Source organism: Chinchilla lanigera, unplaced genomic scaffold (genome assembly GCF_000276665.1).
Source record: "Chinchilla lanigera isolate Chin_1 unplaced genomic scaffold, ChiLan1.0 scaffold00006, whole genome shotgun sequence".
Taxonomy (NCBI): domain Eukaryota; kingdom Metazoa; phylum Chordata; class Mammalia; order Rodentia; family Chinchillidae; genus Chinchilla; species Chinchilla lanigera.
This window is the reverse complement of record NW_004955407.1, coordinates 13,571,921-13,583,143: the sequence shown is the minus strand read 5'-3', so window position 1 is coordinate 13,583,143 and position 11,223 is coordinate 13,571,921. Positions and strand designations below refer to the sequence as shown.

Here is an 11,223-nt window from a genome sequence, read left to right as displayed (position 1 = left end):
TAGAATGAGGATTCTCAGTCCTGCTTCAGACCAGATTTTACAAAGGAAATGTTGGGCAGGGGATATGGGGGAAAATCCACACATCCACAACATGCATATACACACAAACACCGCTCAACCTGTTGTCCTAAAATTAAATGGATACAGTTGCGGTCGCATAGTCCTGCGGCTCCCGGTGTGCTGCTTCTGCCTGCCCTTTGGTGGGAGAAGGAAATGGCGCTGCTGTGTTACAACCCGGGCTGCAGCCAGCACTTCGACCAGGAGACAAACTCCGACGATGCTTGTACATCCTGGCATTCTGGTCTTTCATGATGCATTAGAGGGTTGGTCTTGCTGTAAAAGAACAACTGATTTTTCTGACTTCTTAAGTATTGTAGGCTGTACAAAAGGTAGGCATAATAGTGAGAAACCACCTGAGCCAGTCAAGCCAGAAGTCAAGACGACTGAGAAGACAGAACTATCGGAATTGAAACCCAGGTTTCAGGAACATATCATTCAAGCACCAAAACCAATAGAAGCAATAAAAAGACCAAGCCCGGATGAACCAATGACAAGTTTGGAATTAAGAATATCCGCCTCTCTAAAACAAGCCCTTGATAAACTTAAACTGTCATCAGGGAATGAAGAAGATAAAGAAGATAACGGCGACGAAATTAAGATTGGGACCTCATGTAAAAATGGAGGATGTCCGAAGACATCTCAGGGCCTAGAAGAAGTCTGTGTGTATCATTCTGGAGTAGCTATTTTCCATGAGGGGATGAAACATTGGAGTTGTTGCAGAAGAAAAACCTCTGATTTTAGTACATTCTTAGCCCAAGAAGGCTGCACAACAGGGAAACACACGTGGACTAAAATGAATGCTGGGAAAAAAGCTGTTCCGTGTAGCTGTTCCATGACTGGCATCAGATGGGGGTGAAGTCACCGTTTCAGTATACGCTAAGAGTTCAAGTTCCTGATCTCAGTCAAGTAGAAGCAAACAGTTCTGCATTAAATGTGTGCATTGTATTTGAAGGAGAGAAAGAATTTCATCAAAACGTGAAATTACGGGGTGTGATTGATGTAAAGCGAAGTTATGTAACCATGACTGCTACAGAGATTGAGATCTCCATGAGAAAAGCTGAACCTATGCAGTGGGCAAACCTTGAACTGCCTACAACCAAAAAACAGGAAAAACGAAAAGAAGATACTACAGATTGAGTGGAAAAGGAAAACAAAAAACTGTTGCCTATTTTAGAAATCTTAATATGTGGTGAAGCTGTATCTTGCTGCTGTAATCTTTTACTGTTGCTGTTAGTAAATCTGGCATTTCAGGGTCAACATTAGGTGTTTACTTTGTTTTGTTTTGTTTTTTGTCTTTTTGAGACAGAGTCTCACTATGAAGTTTAGACTGGCCTTGAGCTTACTTTGTAGCCCAGGCTGGTCTCGAACTCACAATGATCCTCCTGCCTCAGCCTCCCAGGTGCTGAGATGACAGGTGAACATTAGGTTTATAAAAGCCAAAGTCAGGTTATCTTTTTGTTTTCTGTTTTTCCTTTGCGAGCTTAGGATTGACATGTCATTTTTCTTCACTGTTAGAACCATATTTGTGTCCCATACTGAAGAAGCTGGAAAATAACATAAACATAATTGCAGGATTTCTCAGTACAGTACACTCACTGTCAGGCACAAAATTAATGTGAGACTTTTTAAAGAACTTTTGTTCCATAATTGGAAAAGCATAAAATGTCACATTTTAATAATAAAATATTTCATTAATTTTTTTGTTATACAAAACTTGAAACTTTTAAGGAAGGGCTGTGTTGTCTTTCCTATGTGGACAGTCTTTCGAGGAGGGTTAATTTTGAGAATCCAGTAGGCAAAAGGGAATATGTGTTGACTAACAAATTAGAACTTCTCTACAATTTAATTTAAAAAGAAAATCAATCCCTAGACTACTTGCCAAGCATGATTTAAACACATGAATCAAAATTATAGAAGTATCAGTTTGGCTAACATTTACCATTTTATAGGACTAAGCAATAGAGGTTAAAAATCTCTTTGCTAATTATTTGTATGGTGTTATGACTAAATTGTACCTGGTTTACAGTCTAACTCTTTTAATTTTTTAGTTACCTATACAAAGAAATACATAGCTGGTTTCCATGATGGATGAAAAACTAAAATTGTAAACATAAAGATTTGTGGAAATACATTGGAGTTTGGGAAAAATAAATACATAAATTTTGTTTAATGACAACTATTATATGTTAAATAAAGTAGCTTAATTCTTTTGTTTTTAAAGCTTTAAGAAGAGCTTCATAATTTTCATGACACAGTATTCATTGCAGTGCTTTATTTTTATTAAATGTATGGAACAAAGAATTCAATTGTTTATGCCTATTGCACCTATTACCAGGTTATTTTTGAGTCAGTGCAGAGCTCCACAAGTTGTACTTTGAGAACTGTTAACGAAGTTTAGAACTCTGACAGGACTTAATGGATTTGGAGATTAGTCTTATATTTATTAAAAGTAAAGTAAAAAGGAGTTTATTTTTCAAAATCCCTTGAGTTATAGAATTGTTACAAAGATAAATGTGCTGAAAAACTTATAGTTAATACTTGGTATATGTCATTCTACTGTTGTTCACAAGATAACTGTTAGATCTGTTAGTTACATAATTTAAAGACTTAGCTCTCTCACAATTAAAAGACAAACAATTGGCAACCATGCTTTGAAACAATCACTGAAATAACATAGCAAGAAATCTGATGGTAAGATGAGTATGTAAGTCTTTTTTTTTTTTTGTATCGGGAATTGAACTCAGGACCTTGCACTTGCCAGGCAGATCCTTGTACCGCTGAGCTATATCCCTGGCCCCAGTGCATAAATCTTTAATACTGAAAGAGATGTGAGTTTTCTTGCAGAAGCCTGGGTTCATTCAGAGACATGGAGTTGGTTATTTTTTTTTTATTGTTTGTAGAAAAAAGTTGATTCTTAATTCGCTTCACAATAATTTTATCATACCATTTTAATGTTTCCTTCTTGAGGCTACTTTCTCCTGAACATATCTTAAACTATTACAGTTGAACTCTTACTTAAAGTCAGTAAAATACTCTAACCTCATATTTAGTTAAAAGCACCACCTCTTTTGATACAGCTGTAGAGACCAGTTTCACAGGTGACAATTTCATTATGCCTAAGAAACTCTGAATGTGTTGCTCCGATAGATTTAAATGATACTTACCTTAGACTCATGTATACACACAGTTACAGTTAGAATGTTTTGTTCTATAAGGTTTTCAAAGTTAATAAAAAATGCTTGTTAAAAAATTTTTTTTAAAAATTAAGTGGATAAAATTTTTGTGACTTGAGATAAAATTTGCAGCAGCAGCATGAGATACAAATTCAAAAAAGGCTATATCTTCATAACCTCAAGCCACAGAAAGCTGATATGCTCCTGAAAATCTTTCAAGACCTCTGGAAATGATAAAAAATGAATACTGAGATAAATAAATAAGACCTTATATAATTGTATCATGAATAAGAGTGAAAGGGTAATATTTTAATTAATGTTATTTTACAATCTGTAATATTAAGTATATGAAGCAATTATATTAATAAATTATCTGCCAGAAGCAGATATTTTTCTTACTGAAATCACATTTTGCCACTATGTTTACTGGGAAAATTAAGGAGACAAGTTATATTCTAGAATTCCCTGCATTGAGCAATAGAATGGTCTTCTGCTGCTTTGAAGCCATAGAATCTAAAAATTTAGCATTGCATCTTCTGACACCAGTGAAGGCACTGGCCACTCGCAGCCACCAGCACGTCCACACTCAGCCATGCCATAAATATCCAGGTTTTCTGAGTTTGTATGAATTAGTATACATAAGATAATGCTGCAAGATTTGGTATGGACAAGATAATGCTATGTTATTTTTTAAATGTTGAAACATTGACAACACAATATGGTGCATATATATGTTAATCAAATATATTATTAAAACAAATTTTACCTATTTTTTATCATATTTAACTTTATATCTACTAGAAAATTCTGTATTTCTTTTGGACATTGTTGGATTCCAATATAATCATGTGAGTGTTTGTAAATATAGATCCTTTGATATATCAAAGCACTTGGGGTTTTATTGGCTAGCAAGGTAAATTTATAGTGCATTTGGAGAAAAGGAGTGAAATAGCCAGCTACAGAGGGCAGACACTGCGCGGTTCCTGTGTGAAATCTCTGTCGCGGCAACAATAAGTGAAACAGAAATCACAGCCGTGGCTTCCACGGACCTGCGTGGGGAGGGATCGGAAGCTGTTCCCAGTCTAGCGCTCCAGCTGTGCCGGATAAAGAAGTTCTGGAGGCTCCTGACACAACAATGTGACTGCAGTTAACACTACTAAATTACACACTTAAAGTTGTTTACTGGGTAAATTTTATATTATGGGGGAGGTTGTAACCAGAATTAAGAATAAATAAGAATGTGGGGAAGAAAAGGTTGTCTGTATTTCAAAATGAGGCAAATCGCCCGAGGTTTAATTTACACAATTTTGTCAGTATTTACCACTGTCAGGAAAAGGCCTGCCTTTGATATGAGGTGTAGGAGACTCCAAGAATGCAAGTCTCATAAGAATTTAGATAAAAACACCTCTTTTGCAAATCTGTTTTAGAGAAACTCAGCGATCTTTTACAGGGATTGCCCAAAGTGATGGCATAAACTCCTCATCCCAGTAACTTTGCCTCAGACGTTTGCAATGTTTGGAAAATGAAGCATAAAACCAATAGTACCTTTTGTAGGATTTGTGAATTGTGTCCAAAGACCATGTCCTTTGCCATATATGAGTTTCTCATAAGAAATTAAAATCAAAGTTATTTATTGCACTGTACACTTCAAAGTTAACAGCTAAGTTAAACCCTCAATTTTGATTAACTCTTAGCTTCAGAACTATTAAATAAGTCCTAGAGCCTTGTAAGAGGTCACTGAATTCACTACAGTTACAAATATGAACTAATTAAAACAAACACAATGCAATATTGTCCTTTTCAGTGTACTTCATTTTCCAAATTCAATTTCAAGGTGAGAATTACTTACCTCTGTCACGTCAACCCTTGCAATCAAATTGTAATTAATCATGACAACTTCTTATTGAAATAATTATAATTACTGTTTGAAGAGGGTGTGAAAAATAATGTCTTTGCATGGAGAATCAACAGGATATATATTTTACAATGAAAACCACACTCTCCATGAACATGAATTATGATTTAAAATATTGAAGGAATTCTGAGTCAATATATATAATATCCTTGGTATAACTCTAAAAGAATAAAAGGAAATGCATATAAACAAATAAGCATGTCATTGATTGGACAACTATGAAATATAAGAACCTTCCCCATAAAAATGAGATATCCCATTAGTTGCTAGCTAACATCTAGCCTTCTGCTCTTGTAGCTAATGAGCGCAGACATGAAAGAAACACACTTGGGTCTGTAGAACAAGATATGGTTTTCTGGCAACGATAAAATTCAAGTAAAAAAAAAGAGTCTTGATGCCAATTACATACAAAGTGATATTTTTCAAGTGCTTAATGCTTTTGAACTAAAACTTTGGGAAACTGTTACAAGTGCAATTTATGGGAAAAAATTAACCCCAAGGGACCTGAAATCTTGAAATTCTGTGAAATTGCATCTTTGTACCGATTTCTTTGCTCATGCTTTGCAGGAAGGCACAGTGTGTGCCAAATTATATTATGTTTCATGCCATTCAGATTTTACTCTGATTCTGTCTTGACATCTCACACTACAGCCAGATTAACCAATTACCAGCTTGGAAAAAGCAGTCCTTGTGTTCGTTTACAGGTTTGGGGTTGATTGTCCCATGAAATTGGTGTACTGCCCCTAGAAATATACAAAAGTCTCTTGAGGAGACAGATAGTTGCCCTCACTCTTCTAAATTCCTGTTTTTCAGGTTACAAAGTTAGATTCCAGATGTACTTATTAGAGACACTAGTAAGTAGCGGGCTTTACATCCACTTTTCCCTTTCCCATTCTTCCATATCAAGATTTCATTTTTCTAGAAGCGGGAAATGAGTCTAGTTCAATAACCTAATGTATTGGGGGTACTGAAGTTGAGGTATCTATTATCAGAATTCTGGTCAGAAATACAATTGGAGCTTTCAGAAGGACTTGGAGGGGGCTGGGGATATAGCTTAGTGGGGTAAACACTTGCCTGGCAAGACTGAGGTCATGAGTTTGATTCCCAGTACCAAAAAAAAAAAAAAAAAATCAGGAAAGATTTGGAGTTCTTTTTTTTTCTGATTGTGTTTTGTTTTGTTTTGTGTTTGTCTTTCTAAGAGAAAGTCCTTTGGCTTTTTGCTCCTGGCTCTTAACTCTTAACTCATGTTCCTTTTTCCTTTCTGTAATGTTTGTGTAATGTTTGGAGGTACATGGACACTTTGTCATCATGAGACTAAAATTCACATGCAAGGATTATCAAGAAGCAAACAGAAAGATTCTGGGTCTTTGCAAAACCTTGAATAGTTGCACCAATTCTAGATTGCCTGCAGCAAATTTTTACTTAAGTGATGAAAAATCACCCCAACCTGTTTACACATCTATATTATCTGTCTCCTAGTTAAAGCTGTCCCTAGTTAGTACAAATTGTGTTGACTTCTGCTTTTTGGTGCTGTGAATTAAATCTGGGCCTATTCAGTGGAACAGGTAAGTCTCTCCTCTTCTGAGAATCATAACTGTTGTCACTGTTCTCCTGTGACATCATGTTTATTGATCTGTGTGGAGAGCCCCAAACCAGTTGTTTTTCAGTTAGGTTACTTCACACACATTGAATATTCTCCTTCAGTAAGTTAAAGGTGGAGCCATCTTCCCTGAAAGTTGGTCCTTACATGTGGTCAAATAAATGTTCCTGTCCACAGTTGATTCTACCTCAACCATCCCCAATGTCATGTCTTGTGTACGGCTAAGTCACGTGGTCCTGCCCATTGCTGTATTTTACAAGTCTAGCTTCACAACTAATCCTTTTACCTGTCTGCCCTTCAGCTGTAGAGCAGCAGTTTTCAAATGGGAGTGATAAAACAGACTGGTAAACACCCTCCAGTGCACAAGAAGAGTGGTCTCCCTCAACAAAGAGCACAAAATGTCTACGTAGTAAGGTTGAGGAATAATTTTAGCCTGGTTGTACTTTAGAATTAAATGGGAAATTCTACAGTAGTTCTTATACTTGAACTATATCCCCTGGAAATATTAATTTAAGAATTTTGGAGCTAGGCCCACATATATTTGAAAACTATCCAACTAATTAAAAACACACTGATAGTTCAGAAATACAGAAATGAACGCAATCCTTAATTCTGGAGAGTAGGCTAGGGATTGTGAAAAAAGAGGCTATGCCTACAGGAAAGTGGGCGAAGAATCAGAGCCAAAGGTAAGGCTTTCTGTGAGAAAATTAATTCCAAGGTGGAAAGGGAGGGAGGTCAGGAAAGTTTATTGGAGAAATTATGAGATATTGTTGGAGAAGACCTTTCCAGATACAGCATGAGTAACTTGAAGGTGTTTCAGGTCCTTTCTATATTGTATATTATTGAAATATATCTCTGGATACATAGCTACCAGACTTGTAGGCTTGTGGTTAAACCTGTAACTATCTAGCTACGTTTTTATTCTCATTTATAAGACTTCATAAAGGTAAAAAATGTGAAAGCAAATGTATGCCAGAGTAGAATTGGTGCTGAACTTTTTTTATTAGAAAATATTTAATATGGTTGTGTTAACATTTACAATTTCATGAAAAAGTTAAAAGCCAAAATAAAAACATAAGCACAGTGTTCAAAAGCTGAAAAGCAAAAGCTGATGAATAGAAATTAAAATTGCATCAAATACTGGCTTTTAGAAATGATTCAATTTGTTACAGTTATTTTTGGTTTTGGCTTTAATTTTTGCTGGTAAGAGTTATTTTCTTAGGAATTTTGACACTGAACAGAAACAAAAATGTTCTCTGCAATTCCATTTTTCCATCTTGTCTCTAAACAAGTTCCCTATAAACATTTCAGTACTTGAAATCTTAGGTTAATACAATCGTTTCTACAGTTTATAACTACCTGCCTACCTTTAGCTCCAAAAATCTGAATTAGTATCACATTTTTAGAGTGGTTATTGTGTAGTTCATCTAACTTTAGTTTTTTATTTTTGACCAATGAATTGATTTAACTTGATTTTTAACCAAGGAATCCATGAAATTTTAACCAAGGAATCCCAAATCTCTCTGCCTTTGGGAACATTTAATTTTTTCAAGTTGCAGAAACCTAGTTTAGTGGTTTAATGTAAAAGAATTATTTCACTTTCTTGTAGGAAAATGTACCATGCTAGATATTGTATTTTATCCCAATATCAACTTTTCCTAAATTATTCTATTTAACTTGAGAATTTACTTTTAATTTAATTTTAGCAATTTAATTTACTAAATTTTCTAATTGCTAATATTCACTTCTGTTCTTTATATGTATAAAATTTCAATTATTGAAACAGTTACTTGCCTTTTTTTCTTTTCATTTCATCTGTATTATTTCTAACTATAAGTAAAGCAAAAGAGAAAGCAAACCATCCATAACCCTATTTATGAAAAACACCCACGTAACTGATAGACACATTCTCAGTTTTGATAACTTTCAATTCACAAAATTTACATTGAAAAATATGACATATTTGATGACACTAAATAATCATTATAACATAAACTTGAAAGAGCTAATTAATATTATTGATGAAAAATTTGTGAAATAAAAATAGTTATATTTCATTTTGTGAAGTGGATATTCAGCTTGTGAATATTTTGTTAAATATGAATTATTCAACAAACCCAGAGAAGGTGCTCAAGAAAAAGGTTGATATTATTATTGAAACTAATTTTAACATTCTTAAGATTTTTTCATTCCATGAACATTGAGAAATCAATGGCATGACTGCATTTAAACAACTAATTATAATCATATATATATATTAAAACTATGACTATAATTTTCCCATTTAAATTCAGAATGTAGCAAAGATTCTATACATGTGTACATGGAATTATAGGAAAGAGGGGCCCCTGGCAACTTCAGAACAAAGAACAGTTAATTTTTATCAGCAATGTCTTAGCATTCATTTTAATTTAATCAATGTTTAAAGCAAACTACTGTCTTACACTCTGCTTATGAACCTTTTTACCTCAGGTTAGTTCTTTTTTGTTTGTTTGTTTTTCGTTTTTCTTCCGGTACCAGGAATTGACTCATGACTTTGCGCTTGCCAGGCAGGCACTTTGTCCCTGAGCTAAATCCCCAGCCCCTACCTCAGGTTAGTTCTTATGGAATTTAAATAATACTCCAAGAAGAGTCCTTTTTAATTGCTGAAATAGAAGTCTACAAATTCTTCCATTTTCTTTTTGTTAAGAAACTATTGTATTTTCTTAAAATTAAAAATATTAAACAAGGGAAAACAGTATTTATGCTTCAAAGAATACTGAAGCTTTAGAACTGGGCAACATCCAGATGAAAATTTAATGATATCACTCACTTATGTAGGAAAAAAGGAATTCCTGAATAGTCTTTCGGGCAATATACAAAAATTAAAGAATGTGTTTTTCTTTGGTGAGAATTTATAGTGAGATAAAGGATTTGAAGTAAACTAACTTCTTAGCTGTAGATGTAATGGTAGAATATATGTGCCAATGTGTGTTACAGAACAAAAAGTTTAGACTAGCCTGTACAAAGTAGCATCATCCATCTTGCACAGCACTGGAAATATTAGTTATTGCATGGAGCTCCAAAAAACAAATTTGTTCTTGGGTAATATATTCATATATACTTAACATATTTTGTATGTTTTCAAATATATGCATATATATACATAACTGTGTTTTAGAATATATATGTCATATACTTTTAATTTTCATTGACCTCCTAAATTTTGTTTTTGAGGAAATTATAAGCTGCCAGTTAAGAATTTTCAGGTGCTTGCATATTTCAAAATACACACTTAAATGTGTCAAACATAAAAGTTGATAACAAAGGTGTAAATTCCACTGGGCTTTAGGAGTAATGCCTGTTGGACTTCATTTAACCTCCAGCACTCAACACTGTCACACACACAAACACCATGAATCAACAGCCTCTGTCCTCAGCTCCTCAATCACAGCTCCAAAGCTGAATTTGGCCCTAAGCAGCCCTCAGTGAGATTCCCCCGGGAGTCAATTAGAATCATACAGCAACTACCAAAGCCAACATCTGGATATGGCATTTTACCTAACCTAGTGACAACTGTCTTAACCCAGGATTGTCTGTCTTGCTCTTACCATTCTTGAAGCAAGATGAGGTAAGATACCCAAGCAATTCGAGAGAATGTTTGGAACTGATACTTAGAATTGGAGGTGTGTGTCGCCATTTGAAAAAGAGACTCTAAGAACCTTTACCACACATTTAATTGTATGATTTCCCTTTCAAACCATCTCTAACTTAAATATCTATCAACTTTAACTGGAAAAAAGATTTTTTTTTTTGTCCTTGTCCTTGTCAAATCACAGAAGTTAATAGCTCAGGAGGGACCAGTCCATGTTTCTTAGAAACAATTGTGGCCAACTCAATTTAGTTTGACACATTATCAAGGTTACTTTTGTCTGATTTAAGTTTAAAATCAATTTGCTTGACAAGTAACTTTAATAATTTAATGATTTCTTTAATGAAGTTTTACTTTTTATGTATTGGTTCAGAAATAATTTAACTCTGGAGAAATATATATTCATGATTGAGAGAACTAAAACTTTCAAAGAGGAAGGTAATATATATTTGTTTCAAATCCAAGTTTTAAGCACAGTGATCACAAAGTGTACAATATAGTTCTAATATTTCTTCTTATCTTCCAGTATCTCTTCCTTTATAGCTTTTGTCCTAGTCATTTTTAAAATTGCAGGAAATCTCACCACGGAACTTCAAGTCATCTGCTTCCACCTTATTTTTCATTGCTACAGTACACCAGTCATCTGACATGTTATGTTTTTAGTTTCATAGTATTTTCTATGTCTCTTCCCATTAAAATGTAAAGCCACTGTTAGCAGGGATCTTTTCCATTGTTCATTTACTGATACATCTTTAATACCTTGAAGAGTGTCTATATTTAGCAGGTGCTAAGAAAAATTATTTGTAAATGAGAAAAGATGACTGAGTATGAAGATTTTACCAAA

The 11,223-nt window shown here is 34.3% G+C and overlaps 1 pseudogene; it reads left to right on the top strand.

Moving 5' to 3' along the window:
* Positions 1–213: 213 nt before the first annotated feature.
* Positions 214–1,197, top strand: LOC102003206 (annotated as a pseudogene).
* Positions 1,198–11,223: the final 10,026 nt, after the last annotated feature.